Consider the following 26668-nt stretch of genomic DNA (forward strand, 5'->3'; position numbering starts at 1 on the left):
AATATTTGCGAAATTATATATAAATATATAATATATATGTGTGTGCGTATCCATGTATATATCTGTATGTACATATATATATATATGTAATATTATTATATAATAATTTTAGATCTGTAAAAATAAACCAATGACCTGGGGTCATGGCATTAGGAGGGTTCACGTGACCAAAGCAGACCTAGATTACGCTATGCGCTGTCTGCAGTAGCCTGATCTAGCTCAAAGCTTTGTCAACATTTTTATGTTATGATAACTTTGCACAACAACTTCCATGGGAAGCGGTTGACCTGTTAACCTACGCCGGAAACTTGTAACTTCCGAGCCGGCAGACTACGTATGTGTTTTATATGAAATTGCTGAGATAGCTAATGTTCCGCTATCGACGCGATGCTTTAGAATGGCAGTTCCACGCCAACGATCAAACATATCGGTCGTCCGACCGAGCTGCATCTCTAGTATGGAGTTACAGAATAAAGTTGTTAACTTGTTCAACTAGCCTGTTTGAATCATCTCCTCTAGTCAAGAAAGAACCTCTAACTACTAAGATATCCAAGGGAGATGAGAGGAACCAAACATTACTTACGGATGACAGCCGTAAGGAAAGAACAAAAAAGTCTATCGCCAAGCGATAAGACATTAGAAGTGGTGGCAGCGTATAAACGAAGAACATAATTAACAAGACCCATATCAGCCGACCGAAGGTCTACATGAACTAACTTCCACCTTCAACATCAACGAAACAGAGGAAACGGGATCTTCAATCAACGCAACAGTTTATGAAGACGCAACTATGTCCTTCATCGAGAGGAATACAAGCATTTAACACGACGTTTGAGCAACTGTTGTCACTTATCTTCGAGAATCTACACCGGACGAGAGCAGCATTGAACATCAACGGAAAGAAGAAAACAAACACAGGGAAACATCACCCGTTCACGAGCAAGGACGCAGAGTGGACAGCTATACGCAGTAGTGCAAGGACGGAGGCTGTGACGTCATCAATCTTGGACTTCCCAGAGCATCGTGCACCGAGAGAAGACCGTGACGTCATCACGACTTCCGACGCGAGACGTCATCCCATGTCAACAATCCTTCGCAATATAATCTGGAAGCTAAGTACCATTTTTATCTATTCAGGTCTTTTCCTCAGTGAAGTGTTGTTCATCAAGAGTCGATCGTCCAGTATTCTGGGGGTGAGTTGTTCGCCATATTAATCTTCCTTCATTACAGGAACCTATCTTCAACTACGAGGGTTCTCGCCCAGCAGATTAATTTTTTTTGCGTTTTCTCGTTGTCATTAACCGTTTCTTGCAGGAATCTCCGTATAATATTTGATCATATTGTCTGTATTTTTGTATCTTTTGGGGGATTTCCTATTATTATAACACACTTATACAGTACATTGCTTATGCGTTTACGTAGTGGTCGAGTGTACTCTTATAGATATTTTGATAGGATTGCAAGGAATAGAAGGTGATAAGAAAAAGTGAAAGCCGAAATGGCAAAACACCACTCCGGCTGGCACCCCAACGTGGTGACTCTCGTTAGCGCGAGGTCAGCGATAGTCCCTTTTCAAGGTCGGGTCAATGGGTTTCCTGCCTCAAAATGTTGAGGCATGGATCTCATCTGTAGACGCTCATTTAAATGCAAAAAGCATCACAGACCCAGCAGTACAATTACAGGAGGCCAAGAGCTTCGTTGACTTTGCTAAGGCGACGCAAGTGCGTATCTAAGGGGGGTTTCTTTCAGAAGCGCTTACATGGGACGAGTTCAAAATTAGATTACGTGCCGTGTATGGGGGTGAAGAGGCTTTAGATGTAGTATTGGCTTAGAGAAATATCCTTAACCAAGCCTCCATGACTCAGCTCAATGTTGTCGAGCGGGCGGCGCTAATTGCCGACCGGCTAAATGAATATCAGGATAGTTTAAGTAACTCCGGGTGGGTTGCGGGTGCTAAAATCAAAGTGAAAGATTTTATCCGTTTGATCTACCTTACGTCTATCACTGTAATGTTGCCTGAAGCGTTAGTACGGTGTTTTGATAAAAAATTGCAGCCCGACAGTACGGAATTAGATGTGTATAAACAAATCAAAAAACACATGTCTAAATGTACCGACCTAGATCCTTCGCTCATTCAAGTTTTTGCAAAGAATGAGAACAAGCCACAACAAGTAAATGTGGTACATAATAATAAGCAAGTCAGGTGGATTTGTTATAACTGTAAACGAACCAGGTCACATGATTCAGACTGTCGGACGCGTTTTTGTTCAAATACTCAATAGTTCAACTCATTCATATAACCGTTGCTACTCGAGGAATCAACAGCAAAATGCTACAAACACGCAAACCAGTGCTAGTGCAAATAAAAAGAAGGGTCCTCAGTACTATAAGAAGAAACAACCAAAACGGAAATTCTGCACAACAGCAAGAAAACAAACAAAATGCGTGCTTCAGGTACCTCTGTTCCTGGGCCGTCTAGCCAGAACTCGCAAGGGCAAGCGAATTTTCAGGGTGTGATAAACAAAACAAATACCACGTAGTTCACTCCAAGGGGGGAGAGGGGCGATGTTGGGTCATCAATATCAACATCTTTTGTATCAAATAATCAGTTTAATCATTTATCAGATCATTGTGAGACAATTGATTTTCCTATGAAACACACGGCCGAATCAAAAAATCTGTGCAGGTTCCCGTAGATTTGCAACAAAATTCATGCAATTATTAGTCAAAACGAGTTGCGACCAACCTTACATGCAGTAAATTTGGACCATAAGTCATTCACTTTGTTCTTTGATTCTGGTAGTCCACGTAATATAATGGATTTAAGGACTCATCATTTACTCTTTTCAAATTTCCCTATAGAAAAGTCCGGAATAAGGCTCTCAGGTATGGGAATAATGAACTAAAGTTTTGTGGGCGTCACTCATGTACAGTACAAGGTCGGTAAGCGCACGTTTGCTGATACCTTTGTCGTTGATACAAAACATTAATATGTATCCCGCAGTAATTATCGGATACCCGTCTATGGGCACTCAAAATATTATCTTAGCACCTGCAAAACACGGCGTGTATATCAAAGGGAAATTCTATAGGTCTTCTAATACCCTAAAATCAGTTTTAGATAATTAGAGAGACAGGCAGAGTTGTCACTTACATTACGGAACCAATCACCTGTCTCATGAACCAAGAAATAATACAGGCAACCCACAGAACTCTCGCTCACCCGTAATATCAGCTTGCACGCAAACTCTCGAGCCTAACGTAACTTCAAATATATTAGTGCGTGTAAAAAGAACCTTGCCAGGATCTGAAACATTAATCCTTTCCGAAACTCTGAAAACCACACGGATTTATCCAGTCACACAAGCCGTTTATACAGTCGGCTCACAACAACAATGTAATATCGAAGTCTGTAATCATTTGAATACCACTTTAGTAATCCACAAAAATCAACATATCTTGGATGCCGAAGTTTATAAACATCGCATTCTTACCGTAGCTGAGATAAATCACGCTCAATCAGTCGCGGATGAAACCTTTTGCAATCTATAAAGAATAAAATCAATCAGGACATTCAAGAAGAGAAATTCAGCAGAAATTTTTGAATCTGTTAACTAAATATCATGATGTTTTTTCCACTACGGATGGAACCTTAGGAAAAAAACGGATGTCATCGAGCATCAAATCAGGCTCAAGGACAAACAGAAAGTAATCTATGTACCTTCGTACCGACTTCCTATGAAATTTCAGAATGAGATAACAGAGGAAGTAGGTAAAATGTTAAAGGAAGGCGTCATTAGGAAATCAAACAGCCCTTTAATTTTAATTTTCCGTTAATAGTAGTATCCGAAAAAAAAAGATCGAACTTGGCGGATATGCGTAGATTTCGTCGTTTAAACGAAGAAACAATCCCTGACAGATTCCCAGTACCATGTACCGATGATCTTATCTTTACTAGGCCAGAATAAATATTTCACAAGCCTAGACTTACTAAAAGGATTTCATCAGATTCCGATGGAACAAGAAAGTATCCCATACACTGCCTTCAGCACAGCCAGGGGACATTATGAATTTTTGCGTATGCCTTTTGGTTTACGTTGTGCTCCTATAACTTTTACTGTATGATAAACGTCGTGTTTGGAGACTTGTTGGGAGATATCCTACATGCCTACATGGATGACTTAGTAATCTTTTCCAACACATTAGAAGAGCATTTTACGTAAATTGGAGTTAGTGTTACAAAGATTAAGGCAGCATAATTTAAGGGTAAAGATAAGTAGTGTGAATTTTTTAAAACAGAACTAGTCTATCTAGGTTCACGGTTTCTAGTGAAGGTCTTAAAGTCGTACACGATAAGGTGTCGGCTATCCGTAACTTTCCGATACCTACTAACGTCAAGGGAATACAGCAATTTTTAGGATGCAGCGGTTACTATCGCCGCTTCATCCGCAACTACTCAATCATAGCCGCTCCCCTAACCGATCTTATAAAAAAGGGCGTAGATTTCGTATGGTCTGAAAGTCACAAACAGCGTTCGATAAATTGAAAGATGAACTGTGTAGTTCTCCTATCTTGAAATTTCCTGACTTCGGTAAGGAATTTTTCATAGCAACAGACGCCTCAGACCTAGGAGTAGGTGGGGTATTGCTTCAACAATATGATAGACAGTTTTTCCCTATAGCTTTTTATTCACGTAAACTGAGACCTTCGAAATAAATATGCAGTAATAGACAAGGAAGGGCTCGCTATTGTTAATTCACTCGTGCACTTTAAATTCATAATATACGGTTATCCGTCAAGGTTCTCACTGATCATAAGCCCCTAACCGACTTCTTAAAGGCTTTAGTCAACAGCCCCAAGCGAACTCGGTGGCACATGATCATTCAGGACTTTGGCGCGAGGATCGGGTATTTACCTGGAAAGCAAATATCATTGCTGACGCATTATCACGCAACCCCTCTTCATCTTGTACCGAGCCATTAGCTGAATTAATAGATATCTCAACCTCCATGCCGTTGTTAAAACTATATCTGAACAGGAAGATCTGGGGCTGGAGTGCTGAACTATTACAGACGGAACAAAGAAAAGATCCGCAAATAGAAAAAATCATCATTGCGTTAAACGGAAAATCCGAAGGAAAAAGAATACCTAAAGTATAAGCAGCAGAATTATATCCTACAGGAAAATATCCTGTGTAGATCCGTGACGAGGAAAACCCGCAACACACCGCAGTTGAATAAACAACCAGGTGGTGGTGCCTATCTCACTCATACCACTGTCTTAAAGTGGTTGCATGAAATCCACTGCATGGACACCCGGGTTATACCTTGATGTCACAGAAAGCCAAATCCTTATTTTATTGGCATACGATGCTTAGAGATATAAAAAAGCACATAGCAAATTGTCGCACTTGTCAAGAATACAAAGGGCACGAAGACACCTGTCAGCCTAGGGCTTACCCACCGTGCCAAATCAACCCTTTGAAAGAGTACATTTAGATTTATTAACAGGATTTTACGAGTCAGACAGAGGAAATAAGCACCTCCTAGTAATTATAGACGCTTTGACTCGATATACAGAACTTATAGCGCTTAAAACAAAAACCGCGGTCGAGTGCGCTAGGAAGTTTTACGAGTGCTACATTTGTAAAACATGGAATTCCACACATCATTATCTCAGACTCGGGCGGGGAGTTCATAATCATTTCTTAAACTCCTTGTGCGAATTCCTTTGTATAAAGAAAATCAATACCATGATCTATCACCCAGAGTCTAATGGGCTAGTGTAAAGGGGTGCAAATCGTAAGGTTTTAAACATTTTAAGGGTCACCCTAGGGGGGGCAGAATCCCAACTGGGACATTGACCATACCTGCCGGTGCTAAGCACACTTAATCACTCGTATCATGTGTCTATTAAAATGACACCGCACGAGGCACTGTACGGTATCCCGGCCCGGACGCCTTTCCACATCTTAAAGCCTACAACTAATTTATCAAATCCTCTAAAGGATGTTAATGGATGCAAGCATAAGTCGATATAATATAATTCGTAAGAATTTAGAAGAAGCCCAGATCATAATGAAAAAAAATCATGATAAAAGAAAATAGCTAAGCCAACTAGAACATATGCCGTGGGCGATCAGGTATACATACAAGTATACGTACGTAGAGGTTTAAATTATAAACTGGACACCTAAGTTTGAAGGCCCGTTTAACATTTTAGAAAAATTTAACGGCCAATAGAGTTAGGGTTCAAAATGTATCCAAACCCACTGATGTGAGAATAGTCCCATTGGCACATATCAGAATCTAAAGAAAGGTAGATGGAGTGAGGGAAAAAAATGGTTGTATTATGAAACTTGTATAATAAATTCTTATATATATATATCTATTAATCATATTGTATGTAAACCTATTCTTTTACGCGAGTTATTACATCTGTTACTCATTGCAGGTTTTCAAAAAATGAATCTGTTATTGTTAGGAGTGATATTGTGTATTCAGACATCTTTGTTGTATGGAAAGAGCGCTAGGACTAAAGACATAGAATTTAATCATGGCTCGATTATCGAGAGAATCGATGATGTATTCATCGTGGTCAAGTAATATTGTTATCGAAATAGATATGCATGCTATTTTCGTACCTGAAGATGACGTCCTTAACTTAAAGAATGACCTGATGAGGTTTGGTATTTCCCTTAAGGAAATGCATGAACGTAATTTTCATGCTAACTCAGAGATTTCACTAGCTCAAACGCTAAGCGTCGCGGAAATGTTGTCTTATGACATACAAAATAAAACCGCCGAGGCAGAAGAACTCGCTCGTGACCTGCTGATGTGGTCTGTGCGGCACAATACTCTTGAACGCCGCAACCCGCTTATTCTAGCTGGACTAAACATCTTAGGATCAGTTGCGAATCTAGGCTTAGGAATCTCAAATCGCCTCAAGATAAATAATCAAAATAAAAGAATTGAGTTTTTGCAACACAAAAACGGAACTGGCCTTATCAGAACTTCGCAGCCAGTTATCTTCGATCAATCAAATAATGAATATCGTTAATTGAACATTCAAATAAATATCGATCAGGTCATGGAAGTTCAACATTTGCTGGCTACTTTAGCTTACTATAGTTCGAAAATAGATCATATCCGTGTGAAAATATCACATTTTATTGAAAAGTCAAAAGATTACGTAGAAGCAATAACGTTAGCAACAAAGGGTTGTGTTATCTCCTCACCTCATGCCTATTAAAGATCTGACGTTAACTTTGGAAAACGGACGGGAGAAGCTAGGTTATATTCCTTTATTAGATGCCCATAAGTAGAATTCTATTATAGCCTAATATCAGTCAGCGTTGAAAATTATAGAATATGATCACAATTCCTTTTGATTCTTCCGATGCTTGGCAATCATACAAAATAGCCACCGTTTCCTACTTTTATGACGAATAACTCAAATCCAGTACATATCCAATTTAACGGGGCATGTACTGATTTCTTCTGATAAGAAATCATTTACAGTCATTAGAGACTTAGATAAACTCACTCATGTTCAGAAGCCATGAATAATAAAATTTGTACAGCTGACTCTTTTGAATTCTATCCTATATCAACGGATTCATGTGAGTTAGACATAGTGCTAAACGGCTCTCTCTCTCATACAAGCGAAGGTTGTCTGGGGAAACTTTATCCCTTTTACGGTAATAAATTCAATTACAGGATGAATAATGGTTTCCTGGATCCGTTATGATAAGGCCGGATTCGACGTCGTGTGTCCGGACACATCCACCGCCCATGCCCTATCTTCGTAGCAGCCGATGGTTGTAGCGGGGACATCTACAAACTATACCGTCAGAGGGGTCAACACGATAATACGTGAGAAGGCGTATTTCGTTGCGAACTACACGTGGGCTACCACAATCATCCCATCTCACTACCTCTCCCATACAACGCGCGAGTAGCTCATCGTCTGACGCAACTGGCTTGAGATGACCCACGCGTCATCGACTTATGCAGGTGGAGAAAATTCTTCGCTACTACATTCTGCTAGCCGTGTTCAGCGTGAAAAAACGGCCATATTGGTTATCGCCGTCAACATCTTTTTGCTTGGCGTAGGCTAAGGCGTAAACAGAAGGATCTCCAAGGGAACGTACTGGCCCGTCTAGATGACGTACCCCGTTAAACTCAAGTCGTTTGCGTTTAGGGCCGCCTGAACCTGGCCACTTCAGTTCGTGCCTAGGGAATTGTCTGGAATTGTGTTGTGTGTGAAAAGCGGTCCGTATGCTGGCAAAAATGTAGGACAAGAATGACTCACGCCTTTGCATTTGAACAGTTAAAGTATCTCCAGGGCACCTAATAAAATATCAGCCCTATATATTGAATTCTGCAGAATTACATTGTTATACCATTGTACAATTATATTTATCTATTACAAAGAGTGTCAAGTACTCTTTAACAATTATCCATGATCATGCTATAATCATTATTTTAGTAACCATTATTCTTAATCAGGTTACATGTTATCATATTAATCATGTATACATGTTTTGATTTTTACCATTTATTATTTTTGGGTACATAATCATTATTATTTACCAAACATGGATCTATATTTTCATGCATTTATCTTTGTTTATGAATATGTCAACAAGGGTATGTAACAGAACCTTTTTATGCATTTAATCACTTAGTATGTTACGAGCACGCTCCTATGGACAATGTTTAAAGTAATTTTTTTTTTTGTTATTCAAGGCTTGAATAGGTAGCAGACCGAGCCTAATGTAATAATTACATTATTATATAATTTACAAGATCTGTAAATATAACCAATGACCTGGGGTCATGGCATTAGGAGGGTTCTACGTGACCAAAGCAGACCTAGATTACGCTATGCGCTGTCTGCAGTAGCCCTGATCTAGCTCAAAGCTTTGTCAACATTTTTTATGTTATGATAACTTTGCACAACAACTTCCATGGGAAGCGGTTTTGGACTGTTAACCTACGCCGGAAACTTGTAACTTCCGAGCCGGCAGACTACGTATGTGTTTTTATATGAATTGCTGAGATAGCTAATGTTCCGCTACCGACGCGATGCTTTAGAATGGCAGTTCCACGCCAACGATCAAAACATATCGTCTCCGACCGAGCTGCATCTCCTAGTATGGAGTTACAGAATAAAGTTGTTAACTTGTTCAACTAGCCTGTTTGAATCATCTCCTATAGTCAAGAAAGAACCTCTCTACTAAGATATCCAAGGGAGATGAGAGGAACCAAACATTACTTACGGATGACAGCCGTAAGGAAAGAACAAAAAAGTCTATCGCCAAGCGATAAAGACATTAAGATATATATATAATATATATAATATATATTTATAATATATATATATATAGTATATATAGTATATATATATAAGTCATATCACATTACCGTGATTCATATACATATATCGAGCTACAATGTCCTTTAATATCTAATTCGCTCTACCTCGGAATTAATATATTTTCATATATGCTTAACGAAGGGGAATTTTTTCTCGATATAGATTTACCTGTACTTGGGCGCGAACGCAGGTACATTATAAATCCAGGAGCGTAAGTGGAAGCTATAACCACTCAACCACCGCGGGTGGTTTGAGTGGTTATAGCTTCCACTTACGCTCCTGGATTTATAATGTACCTGCGTTCGCGCCCAAGTACAGGTAAATCTATTATCGAGAAAAAATTCCCCTTCGGTTAAGCATATATGAAAATATATTAATTCCGAGGTAGAGCGAATTAGATATTAAAGGACATTGTAGCTCGATATATATATATATATATATATATATATATGTATATGTGGATGTAATGATATATATAATATATATATGATATTTATACTTATATATCTAAAAATCACATTAACTTGACGAATATTGTGAAGTAGTAAAAGTCCACACTTATGTACGATGTTTTAAAAAAATTCTTAAAAGACAGGAGCTTTCGTCTACTTGATCAGTAAAACACTCATCAGACGGCTGATGAGGGTCCTACTGATCAAGTAGACGAAAGCTCCCGTCTTTTAAGAATTTTTTAATACACATCTTACATAAGTGTGGACTTTTACTACTTCAATATTATATATATATATATATATATATATATATATATATATATATATATATATGTGTGTGTGTGTGTGTGTGTGTGTGTGTGTATGTGTGTATAATACATATACGAGTTTATATATTTGTTTGAGTGTGCTTGTGGCCGCAAATGCGTACATGTGAGCGTGCTTAACAATGATTTTATTAACTCTCTCTCTCTCTCTCTCTCTCTCTCTCTCTCTCTCTCTCTCTCTCTCACTGACAAACACACACACGTGGTTATGGTGTATTTCATCCATAGGGCATCGTGATCCGAATAATAATCATCCTTAAAAAAAAAGTTCCGTGATAAGGCACTTGAAAAGTCCAAACGAAATTTCAAAGAAAATTATGTTTTAATAAAAGAAGATGATATTTTAATAAAGAAAAACACCATTTGATATCAAGAAGAAAGTAAATTTTTTGAACACTTTTATTCCTGATTGCAGTTCGACCAAAGGCCTCCAGAGGGCTGATTTGGAAATTCAGTTCTTGCGCTGCGGCTGCATAAAAAGGGGTGGTGGGGGTAGGGGTGGGATGGGGACATTGATTGTCTCGTTTAAACAGAGTAATTTTGCAGTGAGAAATACGTGTCATTGCCAAACGTCCGAGTGCCATTCGGCTGGGCGGCTGTTGCGGTGTCCTTACGGAAGGGTGATGGACGGTGTAATCAAGTTCATTGCCACAATGCATGGATGCGATTTGACGTCTGTGTTGATAAGTCCGCAATCCAATTTTCGAGCAGTTACGCATTCAATGTTTGAACTGCCGTTTCGTTTGGGTCTGCGTCAAAATGTTCGCGTTAAGCTGTTTCTTGTTCTTTCGAGTTGTCGGTTTTGGCCTCTTATTATCCTAAAACCTGAGGGAGGTATAGCTATATATGTTCATTCCTGTAGGATAGTGCCGTCATTGCAGTCCACGTGCGGTGCACTGTACGCATGACTCAAGGTCTAAAGGTTCTTTGCAGCATCGTCCCTTGGGCCCCTGACTGCAATACCCCTTTCATTCCTTTTACTGTACCTCCATTCAGATTTCTTTCTTCCAGCTTACTTTCTATAGCGTAACTGCGAGGGTTTCCTCCTGTTACACGTTTCAAATCTTTTTTTTCTCTCTCAATTTCCGTTTCAGTGCTAAATAACTTTATAGGTCCCAGCGCTTGGCCTTCTGCCTAAATCATCTAGTATATTCTATTTCTAATTGTATTGCTCAGGAGCAATTCAAACAAATCACGGGATGAAATACGTAGTACATCATCTCGAGTGCTTCCCCTGGAGGAGGAAATGCGACGCGGGAGCCAAATCCTCCTCCTCCTCCTCCTCTTCCTCCTCCTCCTCTTCCTCCTCCTCCTCCTCCTCAAGTTTCGCAATTCCCATTCAAGAGTGATGACCGGGAAAAGTCGTTTACGCTTCGGTGCCTCTGCGAATTGGGGTCGCCATCTTTATTCTACTTGACGCTGTACGCTGTTGCGAGTCTAAATGCGCCGAGATTTAGTGCCTTCGGATAAGTAACAATTTATTTTAACTGTCGTGATGTAACGAGTTTCCTGGCGAGCGTGCCGGAAAAATAGTGAAGAATGCGGCTGTTTAAGCAGTACTACCCGGACCGGATGTTTCCGGGGTCGTTCCGAGCTGCTGTCAGCCTATACAAGTCGCTTGTGTGGAGAATGATGATCGAAGGAAAATGCTGTTTTAGACTCGTTGTCCCCTCTAAGCTCTCTATCTTGGCTATCTCAGCTCTTTCTTTGTTACCGCTCAAATGGAGAATAATTTATCTCGTGCTGCTGTGAAATCTGTTCTCTAAATATTTAAGCGAGGAGGGAATTCATTCCTGCACTCTACTGGCGTCTCCTGAATTTCAGGTGTATCGGCTTTATTTTCCATTGCCTCTTATTTATTTATTTATTTATTTATTTATTTATGTATTTATTTATTTATTTATTACCCTTCCTTATAGCTTGTCCCTCTCTGCAGGCTGATTTCCTTTTGGAGACCTCTTGGTTTTATGATTTCCATTAGGAGATTTCTTGGTTTTATTGCCTTTTAACGCTCCCCGTAAGGGGTTTCAGTTGAGGATGTCAAGAAAGGAAAATAGAAATAAACATTTCATTCCAAGTAACGTTTAATCGAATACCTCTCAAGTAAAACATGAGTGAAATGTGCATGCTTTGCACGAAAAAAATAAATAGATAGATAAAACACCAACGAATTTACCGAGACGAATTGGTTGCATATTATATGTCTGAAGTACGAAGGACCGAAACGGTGAGAGTTAAGGGGATGCCAAGATGCGATATGAGGATTAATGCAGACAAAAGATGGTATGGCCACGTGGAAGAAATGAAGTGTCGATAGGTTAATGGGATTCATCCTTGATTCAACATTCAAAGGATGAATGAGACAATGATTCTTGTATTTTATAATCTCTATGTCCATCCCTTTTGGGGTGAACAAAATTAACTATTGCTAGGGTTCTCAAATCCCTCTTCCCCTTCTCTCTATCTCTCCCCTCCTCATTCACCTTTACCTACCTCCCCCTCCTCCTCAATCCCCCCCCCCCACACACACACACAATCCAAGCCCTATAACATATCAGCGGTGTGATGTTAAATTTTTTTTTTTCGAGAAGACTTGCTTCCTTAAAAACAGAGAGAGAGAGAGAGAGAGAGAGAGAGAGAGAGAGAGAGAGAGAGAGAGAGAGAGAATCTCCGTCAAAGACATCAGTTCCCTTAATGATATTCATTACTCATCGTACTTCTGATGGTAGGAGAGAGTCACGAGAAGTCAGGTCTTCATATCGTTTTTCCTTTTGGATATTGAAGTTGTCGGAGATCCGTTGCATTCATATACATAATGAGCATATTATTATTTTCTTGCCGCTGAATGCGTTATAATTACTGGTATGTAAATGCTAAAAATGACTGGATTTGTAGCGCTGTATTTTTATAGACGTGAATATTATTATTTAGAAATCCTCTGTACGAATAGCTTCCAAAGTCATTTATTTCTCTGTTTTATTCTCGATTTATTTTCGTACGAGACGTGTTATGAACCCACTCCACGTATTGAAGTAAATTCCAAAAGGCTTTTAATCACGAGGCATTCAATAAACATAGAGGATACCGCAATTGTTTGCGAGTGCCCGAATGAAACTCATGGCGAACGAGACGGGCGGCTTCCATGAAGAAAAACCATCCATGCATCCGTTATGAGCTGTCTGCATTGTGCACCGCCGTGCTTGCATTGAATGCCAGTTACAACGCTTGGACACAGCTTTCCCATTTAATTTTTAGTAATTATGATGTAGATAGTTAATTATGATAAGAGTTTACAAGCAGACAAGTACGTTTATTTTGTTGGGTGGCGTTGCATAGACGAGCACGTCATGAATTATAATTTCCTTTTCTAAGAGCTCCTGCGTCGTTTTAATGAGACATCCTGTAATTTCTGGTCAAGTTGATGAAAACGACTGTAAAATTCTAGAATTAACTAGAAATGCCGTTGATGGCGTCTTTTGAATATTAATTTGGACACATAACGTTTGTGTTTGCACGTTTAATTTTGTATACACACACACACACACACACACACACACACACACACACACACACATATATATATATATATATATATATATATATATATATATATATATATATATATATATATATATATATATTCGCTTTTAAACCACGATGAATGAACGAATAAGAAAATAAATGAACAAGTCCATCGAGCATGAATTATTGTTTTGTGTATTCGCAACTTGATCGTTTCGTGAAGACCGAATGAGGATTCTTGTCTGTTTTCCAAACCAACGACAGTCATTCTGCGTCCTTTTTGCACAGTTGCTCCTCTAGGTGAGTTCCTTGTACCTTAGCTGAATAATCTTCCACAAGGTAGAGGAGCAGCAACTGAGCATAGGAGGCTACAGATCGTACACCTTGCTCAAGGGTGGCTTGGAGTTACCTGCTATGCGTTGGAATTACATTCACCTCCTCCCCAAATAGGGCAGTAGTGCCGTCATTCTTTTTACTGTACCTCCGTTCAAACTTTCAATCTTCCATTTACTTCCACCCTCTCCTAACGATTGATGAGTAGTGCAGGTGCGAGGTTTTCCTCCTGTACACCTTTCAAATATTTTTACTCAGTTTCCGTTTCGGCGCTGAATGACTTCATAGATCCCATCGCTTGGCCTAAATTCTATATTCTATTCACCTCTTTAGCCGAAGCCTTGAAACCTGGTACAAGAAAGTATCCTTGGTATAATTCAGGAAACGTATTGTAATCTACACAAAGGATATCTATAAACTGGTGGAAAGTTAAATCTGTTAACATGCTAACAGGCTCCAAATAATAGTCCTCACAATAACTGTTGCCTTAATAACCACAACTATTTAGAGGTGTTTTCAGCTGTTTCACATTGTAGTTATTTTCATTATTCTTAGAGTAAGTATTAAAGTTGTTGGTGGACCGCGTTTTATAGAAGTTTATAGGGGCAATGTCCATTGCTATGTTCATGCTTTTATATTTTATGTTTGGAAGTATATGTTTTTATATGCTATATATTTAGGTTTTATATATTTTTATATTTGATACGCATTTCATGTTGGCCTTGCTTTTTTTTCAACTCTTTTAGATTATAAACATAATCTTCTATCCCGTATAACCAGCACTTTGAATGTTATCGAACTTGTGAATTGACTGAAGTCATATTTGCTTTTTCATTTTAACGAAATGTTTTATTAGGTACTTTACTTATTTCACGAGAACCCCCTTTTTGAAACATCTGATAATTCGGTCGTGTTTTTCAGGTCGTGCGTAATGCTGATGTCCTATGGTGAGTACCTTACATTATTTAAACTTTTTGTAGTGTCTAGGTATGGATTCTAAACATTTCCAGCAAATTCATGTATGCCTATGAAGAAGTGTGTGACATGCCCTGTGATTTCACCCAGGTAATATCTGCTTGTAAATTAAAATCCTTTACGAGTGTACGAAAATTATTATTTAGTTGTCCGCGTGAAAAACATTCAGTTATCTATTTGTTCTGCAGCAGCAGATTTGAACTTCCCTAATCGTCTTAAGTCCAGCAAATAATATACCTAGACAGTGGACATAGGTATCTTTTCGGCTACATCGTCACAGCTCTAAGCAGGGATACAGAGGGCACTTGCCATTATATGGTACTTTGTTGTCCCTTGTCTTTTGACCAGTTAATGCATTCGGTAGTTTGGCAAGACTTGTATCAGGAGAGAGAATATTTTACACCCATAGCTACATGAATTCTTCATTACTTTTCGCTCGTGCATCAAGAGTTCCTCATATATCATATGGGAAGCCAATCATTTTCACCTTTATCCTGTTTTATTTGATACTTATAACCTCCAGTCTTTCAAGAGGTGGTTCTTTTACTTCTCTTTGTGTTGAGACCCATCTCTTAACTTATTAACATTAGTTTGAAATAAAAGTAATATAATAGTATGGGAAATTAATACTATAAACAAATACGGTAAAATGCATAATAATATGATAATAATAAATACTATTATTATTGTTCCATTAAAATTTGTCTGCATCAGCGGAGTTTAATTTTTGATAGAAGTTTTGTTATTTTTCTAATAATTCGTTTTTCTGTAAGAGAAAGATCATGTGATAAATGTCTTATTTGTATTTATAATCAGCCGAAGGATACAGGCACATTTGAGAAAGTTTTAATTTCACTAAAATACATAATATACAGTTACGTACAAATACACAATTACATATATGGTCGTTAACGTTTTACTGCAGGACAAGTTTTTTTTTAATCTTATAACATTTTTCCACTGTCCAAAGTATTTTTTGCTGTCCCATAGCATTGTTTTTCACTACGTCCTATAGCATTTTTTTTTTCACTCCTCCCCATAGCATTTTTTTCACTGCGTACCGTAGCATTTCCTTACTGTGTACCATAGCATTTATTACTGCGTTCCATAGCATTTTTTCACTGCGTCCCGTAGCATTTTCTTTACTACGTCCTATGCCATTTATTTACTGCGTCTCATAGCATTTTCCACTGCGTCCCGTAGCGTTTTTTTCACTACATCCCATGGGCGCCCCCCCCCCTTTTTTTTCCTTTTTTTTGCGCCTTGTCGCATTTTTTCTCCTTCCCATAGAATTTTTTTATTGCGTCTCATAACGTTTTTATTACTGCATCCCATAGCATTTTTTTCACTACATCCCATTTATTTATTTTTCTCTACGTCCCATGGCATTTGTTTATTACGTCTCATATGATTTTTTTTTTCACCAAGTCCCATAGCATTTTTTCACGACATCCCATTTCCTTTTCTCTCTCTCTCTCTCTTTTAGGCCCCATTTTATTTTTTTTCCATAAAAGGGTTTTTCAATGCGTCTCATATCATTCACTACGTCTGGTAAAATTTTTTGGATTAGGTCCCATAGCATTTTGTGGATTAGGTCCCATAGCGTTTTGTGGATTAGGTCCCATAGCATTTTTTCGGTCAGGTCCTAGAGCATATTTTCGATTAGGTCACATAGCATTTTATGGATTAGGTCCCATAGCATTTTTTGGATTAAGTCCCATAGCATTTTGTGGAATAGGTCCCATAGCATTTTTCGGTTAGATCCTAGAGCATATTTTCGATTACGTCCCCTAGCATATTTTCGAATAGGTCCCATAGCATTTTTTGGATTAGGTCCCATAGCATTTTTTGGATTAGGTCCCATAGCATTTTTGGATTAGGTCCCATAGCATATTTTCGATTAGGTCCCATAGCATTTTTTCGATTAGGTCCCATAGCATTTTTTATTAGGTTCCATAGCATTTTTTTATTAGGTCCCAGAGCATTTTTTCGATTAGGTCCCAGAGCATTTTTTCGATTAGGTCCCAGAGCATATTTTTGATTAGGTCCCATAGTATATTTTCGATTAGGTCCCATAGCGTTTTTTCGGTTAGGTCCCATAGCATTTTTTCGATTAGGTCCCAGAGCATATTTTCGATTAGGTACCATAGCATTTTTTCGATTAGGTCCCAGAGCATATTTTCGATTAGGTCCCATAGCATATTTTCGATTAGGTCCCATAGCATTTTTTCGATTAGGTCCCAGAGCATATTTTTGATTAGGTCCCATAGCATTTTTTCGGTTAGGTCCCAGAGCATTTTTTCGATTAGGTCCCAGAGCATATTTTCGATTAGGTCCCATAGCATTTTTTCGATTAGGTCCCAGAGCATATTTTCGATTAGGTCCCATAGCATTTTTTCGATTAGGTCCCAGAGCATATTTTCGATTAGGTCCCAGAGCATATTTTCGATTAGGTCCCATAGCATTTTTCGATTAGGTCCCATAGCATATTTTCGATTAGGTCCCAGAGTATATTTTTGATTAGGTCCCAGAGCATATTTTCGATTAGGTCCCATAGCATTTTTCGATTAGGTCCCATAGCATATTTCCGATTAGGTCCCAGAGTATATTTTTGATTAGGTCCCAGAGCATATTTTCGATTAGGTCCCATAGCGATTTTTTCCATTAGATCCCATAGCAATTTTTCCATTAGGTCCCGTAGCATATTTTCGATTAGGTCCCATAGCGATTTTTTCCATTAGGTCTTGTAGCATATTTTCGATTAGGTCCCATAGCATTTTTTCCATTAGGTCCCGTAGCATTTTTTCCATTAGGTCCCGTAGCATTTTTTCCATTAGGTCCCATAGCATATTTTTTATTAGGTCCCGTAGCATTTTTTCCATTAGGTCCCATAGCATTTTTTCCATTAGGTCCCGTAGCATTTCTTCCATTAGGTCCCATAGCATATTTTCGATTAGATCCCATAGCGATTTTTCCACAAGCATTTGTACACGGTGAAAATAACCTTATTACAAGCTCCGACACAAGTGGCGTAATCCGAGGTCTTGTGCCGGGGGGGCCTTGATGAGGTTTTTGTGCGAAGAACCTATTATGGCCGGCCATAAAATCTTGTTTCCATTAACTTTACTCAGCAGAACGTCACATGCAATGTACGCCCTTGTTTAAAAAATCGTGTATATCATATTGTGATGTCCGCTTTCGCGTTCTGGGCGCTCGGATTTAAATATCTCCCTTGTTATTTTTATGGGAATATAATTATGGTTTTTTGCGATGAGGTATAAAGATGAAGTGAGCAATTTGCAGGCGAGGGCGAGGGGTGGTGGGCGGTGAGGGGAAATAGAGAGGGGGGGGGGGAAGGAGGGGAGAATGGAGTGGGCGGGATAACGGTGATGATAGAGCCGTGATGAACAAAAGGGGGGGGGGTAGGGGGGAGGGGGGAGGGGGAAGCATAGGGAAACGATCGTGGAAGCTGAAGCTTCGGGAGTGAAATACAGAATTGAAAACACCTTTGCCCTTTTGATACGAAAGGAAAGAAAGATGATGATCTTTTTGAGGTAGGGTGATGATGGAAGGAAGCTGGCTGGCATCGTCACGCTTTCAGGCTTTTTGATTATACATGAATTCGTGCTTGCAGAGTAAAGGCATTTACATATGTGTGTGTGTGTGTGTGCTTCATTTTTTCCTATTGTACAAAGCCATAAATCGAATGAATAACAAAATTGCAGAAATATAAAGGAAGCTATTGTATTCGGTACTTAAAGATACTGTGTGTTTTTTATGTGTTTGTACACACACACACACACACACATAAATATATATATATATATATATATATATATATATATATATATATATATATATACAAACACACAGTATCTTTAAGTACCGAATACAATAGCTTCCTTTGTATTTCTGCAATTTTGTTATTCATTCGATCTATGGCTTTGTACAATAGGAAAAAATGAAGTACACACACACACACACATGTAAATGCCTTTACTCTGCAAGCACGAATTCATGTATATATATACATATATATATATATATATATATATATACATATATGTTTGTGTGTATATTTTAAATGTGTGTGTGTAATATATATGCGTGTGTATATATATATTTAAAACACTATTGAGATCCCTTGATGTGTGTATACATATATATGAACCACGCGAAAAAGAAAATTAGTTTAGTCCCTCTATAGATGATGTATTGATTGTGTATTAGGCCGAGACCACACCTTTGAGGAAGAGAGGAGTGTAGTAAGGATATTTTCACAGCGTGAATATGAATAACAAATCCGGATGGAAGGAAGCAATGCTACTCCTGGCTAAGTCCTCCTTCGTGCCCCTTAAGTGGGTATTGAGGGGCGTCATATACGTAAGTGGTCAACATGTATCAAAATTTAACCAGGAGAAATATGACGAGAATAGAAGATGGAGTATTTTTAATGTTTTTCATTGTATTGGTGTATGTGCGTGTGTGCGTGGGTGTGTCTCTGTGTTTACAGTATGATGCTGTCATAGAAAAGAATTGTGACTCGAGAACTCGGCATCAGCTGGTTCTTTTGAATAAAATGGGCGACAAAATGAACATTTTCGAAAATATTCTCTACAAAATGTTCTCATTTTGTTAGTTTTTAAATGAGGCTGGTCATTTAAAGCACTATAACTCCTTGACACTAATCAATCTTCATGTTTGGAATACGATCTTTTGTATATTTCCCCTTGCGTATCGTGAGACAGAGAGAGAGAGAGAGAGAGAGAGAGAGAGAGAGAGAGAGAGAGAATATATATGGAGGGCACCAGGTGGATTCTGTCCCCCTACTTTTCAAGTAAATCCCACTCCTCATCACCGACCTTGCTCTTCCTCCCCACACAGCGCACAATGTGCTTTGTAGTATTCGGTCCACGAGCTCTCTCGCTTTTTCTTCTCCTCTCTCTGTCTCTCCCCTACTCTCAAGTCGTGACTTCGCATCCAATACCTTCATTCTTCAGCCAGTAGTGGCTGATCGAGTCCCAAAACGAGTGCATGATACAGAGAGGTCACGTGGGTTATGTGGCCCCGTTATCCGAATTGGATTCGCAAAAGATTGAAACTATGGGGAGACGAATATGATGGCTGAAGAAAATCTAAATCGTATTTATCCTGTCCTGGGAGCCTTTCGTGTTATCAGTTTTCAAGGTAATATGCGCAAGTTGTAAAGAGGGGCGTATTTTATGTTAGTCGTCCTCATAGTCTACAAAAGTTCGCTGTTTATAGCGAAGAAATATATATATATATATATATATATATATATATATATATATATATATATATATATATATATATATATATATAAATCGTGAAGATGGAACTTTCTTATATTGTGTTGTTTGCACTCCTAGTTTTTGTTGAATTTTGACGACACAAGAAATTAAAATACCACGGTCAGATAAATCTGTATTTTTGTATCGTTGCCTTTGTAATTTTATCTGAATTTGGGACGGTGATTCCAAAGAGACATGAGAAAGACGAAGACCATTTTAAACTTTTAAACTGGCAAAATGTTGTCATAATGTTTCAGAGAAGGTGATAATTTGCCGATTTCAGTTAAGATTGATTACTTTTGCTCTCAGTGATAAGCGAACTTCTGTTGTTTCCCCCCCCCCCCCCCCCCCTAACACTTTTAGGTCAACGTATTTATGCCAGTCCCAGCAATGATGCTTACGTACACAGACAACAAACTCATTCGAATGCGCACTCGCACTCACAAGCACTTAATGACGAATGATGAAATGATATTTGCTTGTACAGAAGTATTTTGCAGAACTGGAAGTGATAACTGAAACCGGTGAGCCAAGAGATGCTATCAAATCATGTTCCGTAACCGGACGCTATAATTGGAATGGAAATGAATGTAGATTAGCGAGGAATCGCCTCATTAATCAATGAAGTTGTTCGGGTGGCATTCATCACCAGACTGATTCGTGGGGGATGGATGAGATCTGTAGAAGATGGAAAGCTCTATCGGTGATTGACAGGTTTCATTGGTTATTGGAGGTTACCTTGAGAACGCCCCCCAGCCCCCCAACTCTCCTCCCCCCCCCCCCCCCCCACCCCCCCCCTCCTCCCTCACCTCCCCTCCACGCAGGAAAGAATGTTTTGAAATCAAAATGCTGTTGTCAGGTGCGTGAGGTAACAAAAGTGGTGATATTCCATTGCTGGATCTAGAAGAATAATCCTGTATTATGCACCCCCATGTTTTCTTCGCTAACTCTAACCGCCTGTATTAGATTGACTTTCATCTACAACGGATAGTTTAACAAACATACAGGCAGACAGACAGACGGGCGCAGGTTGACATAGAACAAATAAATTTGGTACATTAACTTTGACGAATAATGTGGAAAGTAATTAAGGAAGATTTAACTTTGAAGTATCATCATTTCGTAAGAGCCGATGATCTTCATTTCTTGAGATCTGCTGTCCTTTATGTATTTATTTATTTATTTATTTATTTCCTTATTTATTTTTTTTGTAATATAGTGCCATTATGGGATAAGACGACGGTCTTCCCTTGAATTGCATTCTGTTTATTTACAAAATATGAAAGAAAATTAAATTACAGGTATGCAAGACCTTGGAAGTTTCTTCCAAATAATATGTCGGATTACATATTCATTCGTGCATTATTCCGCTAAGTTATCGTTAAATGGTTATTTCCCGCAATATACTATCATGATTTCGAAACATTCCAGGGCCTATTTCGAAAATGCATTTCTTTTTTCTTTTTAGTAGGATCATCAAGTTGTCAAGTGCGGTTATAATATTCTCCATGTAATAATTCCGATGTCATTTCTTATTATCATCAGCGAATTTATGAAATGTAATGTAAGTGGGACATCCTGTAAGAGTGAAGGAGATAGTGAGAGTAGAGTCAGGAACTGAGTAACATTTAGTATGACATGCTCGTAGAAGACGGTCCTCGTGATGAGATTTTAATGAAAAATTTAACCTTGGGTTGAGATCCTTGCTTTTTGTGCAAGCACGTCCTGGCTTTGTTGACAGTTCCGCATCAGATAGCTGTTGAATATCGCTTGTAATTCGCTCATAATTATGATGCTTATGTTGTAAAAATCTGTGGATAAGTATTGTACTTTCTTTCTGTCAGTAGTAACATAACTGTATATTATTGTGTCACACGGCTCGCGACAGATGCCTCATCAGTACCCGGGGAACAACACTAATTTCCATGTTCGTTCGTGTTGGCGATTAATGCGTCTGTACGCCAATTAACTCGCTTATTAAAAGTAGCTTGGGGGTTATTTGCACGGTATATATCAAGCAGTACGTATTATCAGCGAATAATGTATCTGAGCTGTAGCATAAAAGTCAATTAGATGAATAAAGAGACTTCACTTTTGAACGAAGCCGCAGAGATGTGTCAGAACACGGCCATATTGGCGTGCGTGGTGGCCTTGTTTGATAATTGATTTCATTCTGTTCTTTTCCTAACGATTATCCAGTGTGAACAGGTTGGGTATGGCATACTATGGAAAATGGGTATAGATGATTTCTATAAACAGTTGATGATGTACGTAGACCACAACAGATTATTTAGTTTACCGGTTTCCTGACTCGTGTGTAAATATTTGAATTAAATCGATTATCACAGTTTGCTGGCATCTGTGTTCGTTGTACTTTTAAAAGCAAGATAAACTAATGCTGTGTACTCACTGTACGCAATTACCTTACAGCAGGGCGCTTGTTGTTAAATATATGCAGCAACTGTATAGGCTGTGAATCTTAGGCACACATCAACAAACACGTTTCTGGAGTTCCACACTGTCGTAAAGCTTTGACGTTTTTAAGCTACACTAGCAGAGTCACCACACTGGCACTGCCCAAACACAAACTGGCCGTTATCACTCTCCTCTTTGCTAATCTTATCGGTCAGACGGCATCGTGCCTTTTCAGGGCGGAAGTGTGAACGAAGTGGTTGAAACATAACGAGAAACGGTCAAAAGTAAGAGAGAGGAGGAGGAATCGCTCCCTCGCCTTGAAAATGCGGACGGTGGTTGGTTGCTTAAAAGCAAATGCTGTATTGAAGATAGACGCTTATAGATGAACGTTCTACTGCGCCTCGTTATGAACCATCATAAGGTGAAAGTACTATTTGGCACCTTATACCCACCCTGACATGCATCTCGGAGAATTTTTTCGGTCGCCCCTTCCCCGGTAAATTGCTCTTCTTCCGCCGGAGCTTCCCGGATGTTTTTAGGCTTGACATAATCACTGATATCCTTATTCGGTAATGATTAAAAAAAAGGGGGAGATAATTGCGGGCCATTCCCCTATGTTTTGTTCGTTCCTTCCTACACCTGTTTTCTGTACAGGTGTGGATGTCAAATTTATGAATGAGTCCATTCGTCTGTCTTCTGGGAATGAAACTGGAATATCTAAAACGTGCATGGTTCCAATTAATAACTTCAGTTATGATATATGGCAAAATATGCATTATTAGTTAGTACCCTCTGTTATGTCTGTACGATTTATTCTTCAATGCATTATATTTATATAGAATTGCAACAGGTTACCTATTCACAGCTGCATATCTTGGATGAGATATACCTTCGTATTGATTGTTGTGTAGCGTGGAATCTAAACCTATTACCCCCTTGCTCTAACTCACAAGATATACTTCAAGACTTCTGGATCAGGATTAGTATTTGTTTATTTCGTGACTTTTTTTTTTATTTCTTCTACTGTCAAAAGATATGGATTTCTATTTTCTTAATGTTTTTTCTAGATTCATATTTAAGCGTCCAATCGCCTCACATTACCTCTTGAGTGACAGTAATAGTTTTTCATTGTTTTCTTCGGTCCTGAGTTGATAGAAGACTCTAGGTTGCCACTCCCGATGGCCTCCACGCTTTTATGTTCATCTCCATTGATATTCTCTCGCTATGCACCCTCTCCTAACAGTTGTTTCATAGTGCAACTGAGTGATTTTCCTCCTGTCACACCTCTCAAACTTTCCTACTCCCAATTTCGCTTTCAGCGCTGAATGACCTCAAGGTCCCAGCGCTTGGCATTTGGCACAAATTACTGTAATCTCACTTGATGTACTGTTCTGCAAAGGAGGCATTTTCCTTATTTCAAGTACTTATTTCCATTAATAGTCAGTAAAATACGGATGACTACTTGAACTTTATTGCAATCATTAGCTCACGTCATTTAAGAGTGAAGGGACAGCCTTTTACTAGATAGTGGTTTCAAAAACAGAGATATATGTTAGTATGTTTGAAGACTAGGAACACCTATACAACGTTTGATATGCAATGGGGAAATCTGCTCAGAATGTAATTAATAGTAGCATTTTCTTATATAAATTTCTAAATTTCTCTCTCTCTCTCTCTCTCTCTCTCTCTCTCTCTCTCTCTCTCTCTTCTCTCTCTCTCTCTGGTGTCTTCAAAATATTACTATACAGGAAGGACGGTTTTTTATAACTTTCACTTCCATTACCATATTCATCATGGCTTTGTTACTATTTTTACTGAGATTTTTTTATGATTATTAAGATTTTGCGTTTTTTCTGTCCATTTACTCATTTATGTAACTAAGAAAATTATCTTAGTTTTGGGGGGATTTTCGTAAATTTAGATTTAACATTTAGGAGATAGAGAAAAATGTGATTTTTATATTCTGTCATGATCATTTCACTACTGTTAAACTGTCACTGTTCTTTTGCTTCCAGTGTGTATAGTGGAATGACATTGATTCGTTTTTTTTTCATATAAATAGCGGTGCCAGTGCTCCACTGGCATAAGTTCATCTCGCAAAAGAAAAAATATGGGAAGGTGTTGATTATTGTACCGTATATTTTAATGTCCTACCTTGACTTATCACCTGTATATAGATTTTTTTTTATTCGAAATTCGATGCTAAGTGTTCAGTATCTTCTCTTCAAATTCACACATGAATATGAGACTATAAATGCAAGTACTTCGACATGACGCATATACTCCGGGAATATTGTTGTGCGTGTAAAGCGCTTGGTGGAGGATTACTCAGTGTTATGGAAATAGTTGAAGAGGATTCCATCTAAGCTCCGTGAACCGCGTGTTGGTTGAAAATAGCCATTGCGTGTGTTTATGTGTCTGTGTGTGTATAAATATATATCTCTGTGTACGTATACGTATATAGTATATATATATATTTATATATATATATATATATATATATATATATATATATATATGTATATTATAGGCTATAAAATACTGCTGTGTATATATATATATATATATATATATATATATATATATATTATATATATATATAGTATATATATATATATATATCATATATATAGTCTATATATATATATACATAGGCTATAAATACTTGCATGTGTGTATAATATATTATATATAATATATATATATATATTATATTATATCATATATATATGCATAGTTTATAAATACTTGCATATATATATATATATATATATATTATATATAGAGATGAGAGAGAGAGTAGAGAGAGAGAGAGAGAGAGAGAGAGAGAGAGAGAGAGAGAGACCATGTACATACATACATTCATACATACATATGGAATCTTGGTGTGTACCGTGTTATACATAAAGTATTTATGCGTCCTTCACTAACTACGTAGACTTCTGAGGGTATAAGAAGACATTATAATAGATCTCTCAAGCCACATGATAGACAATATCTCCGGGTCGTCAGTGTTAGTGATTCAGACATCGACTGTACCTTTCGACCGGTTCGGTACAATCCGAACGCAGGCACAGACAGTTAGTAAATCCACGAAGCCAGCAGGTAACGCTGACGCCAATTAAAGCTCGTGGTTGTGCACCACTAAATTTGGACCTATGTTGAGAACTAGAAAATGTTCTAAGTCTCTTTTAACCTGCATTTGGCTGGTGAAATTGGGAGACATCTTGCTGCAAAGATAATGATAGGTTTTTGCGATGTGTAGATAGGTTTCAGAAGAATGATAATTCTAAACAAAATATCCATTTTCATGCTGTAAAGGAAGAAGAATTATTATTGTTTTATTTTTTTATGTGTAATTCGGTTTCACAAAAATAATACGTAAATACAAAATATCCGTAGTAGTAATAATTCAGCATTAGTTACAATGAAAGGAAAGGCCGTTTTTTACGCCCTCATTTTTTTTTATTGTAATTGCGGTTTCCTTCTTGCTTTCTAAGTATGGTAAGATGAAATCAACCGTTACCGTTGGGCCAAAGCTACTTATATTTCTCAGAACCTAATGTATAATATTGTGACGTCTTTTCATAAATTTAAAGTATAAACAAAATGCCTAACTTTATTCTTATCGTGGAATAAAAGAAAATAAAAAAATGCTTAAAATTGATGCTAATAAAAATAAAAAGAGAGAATTGAATAGGTCATTCCAAAGATGTTATTAACTTTTAATCATGTTTATTCATCTTTTTTTTTCTTTTTTTTCTTCTTTTTAAGTGTGGAGATTCTTGCCAGTATGTGGTTAACTGTGCTTTATTAAGTAAGATATAAAAGCGAAATGTGAGAGATGGCCTAATTTCATTCATATTTTTTCCGGCCTTACTTCATTATCATCGTTAAGGTTATGCACGGTTTAATTGCGTTTACTAAGGAGCGTAGCAGCCTTTGTTTATGA

The 26668-nt window shown here is 38.0% G+C and overlaps 1 protein-coding gene across 2 annotated transcripts in view; it reads right to left on the reverse strand.

The window, feature by feature from the left end:
- The window catches only part of LOC135218570 (BTB/POZ domain-containing protein 2-like), an 85942-nt gene extending 62912 nt beyond the window's left edge, over positions 1 to 23030 (reverse strand). Inside the window, exon 1 of one of the 2 annotated variants that reach the window (XM_064254972.1) lies at positions 22712 to 23030. The gene's annotated coding sequence lies outside the window, so the exon portion shown is untranslated. The remainder of the gene's footprint in view (positions 1 to 22711) is intronic. The other variant, XM_064254961.1, reaches the window with a different exon arrangement.
- Between the last annotated feature and the right edge of the window lie 3638 nt (positions 23031 to 26668).

This window comes from Macrobrachium nipponense, chromosome 19 (assembly GCF_015104395.2).
Source record: "Macrobrachium nipponense isolate FS-2020 chromosome 19, ASM1510439v2, whole genome shotgun sequence".
NCBI lineage: Eukaryota > Metazoa > Arthropoda > Malacostraca > Decapoda > Palaemonidae > Macrobrachium > Macrobrachium nipponense.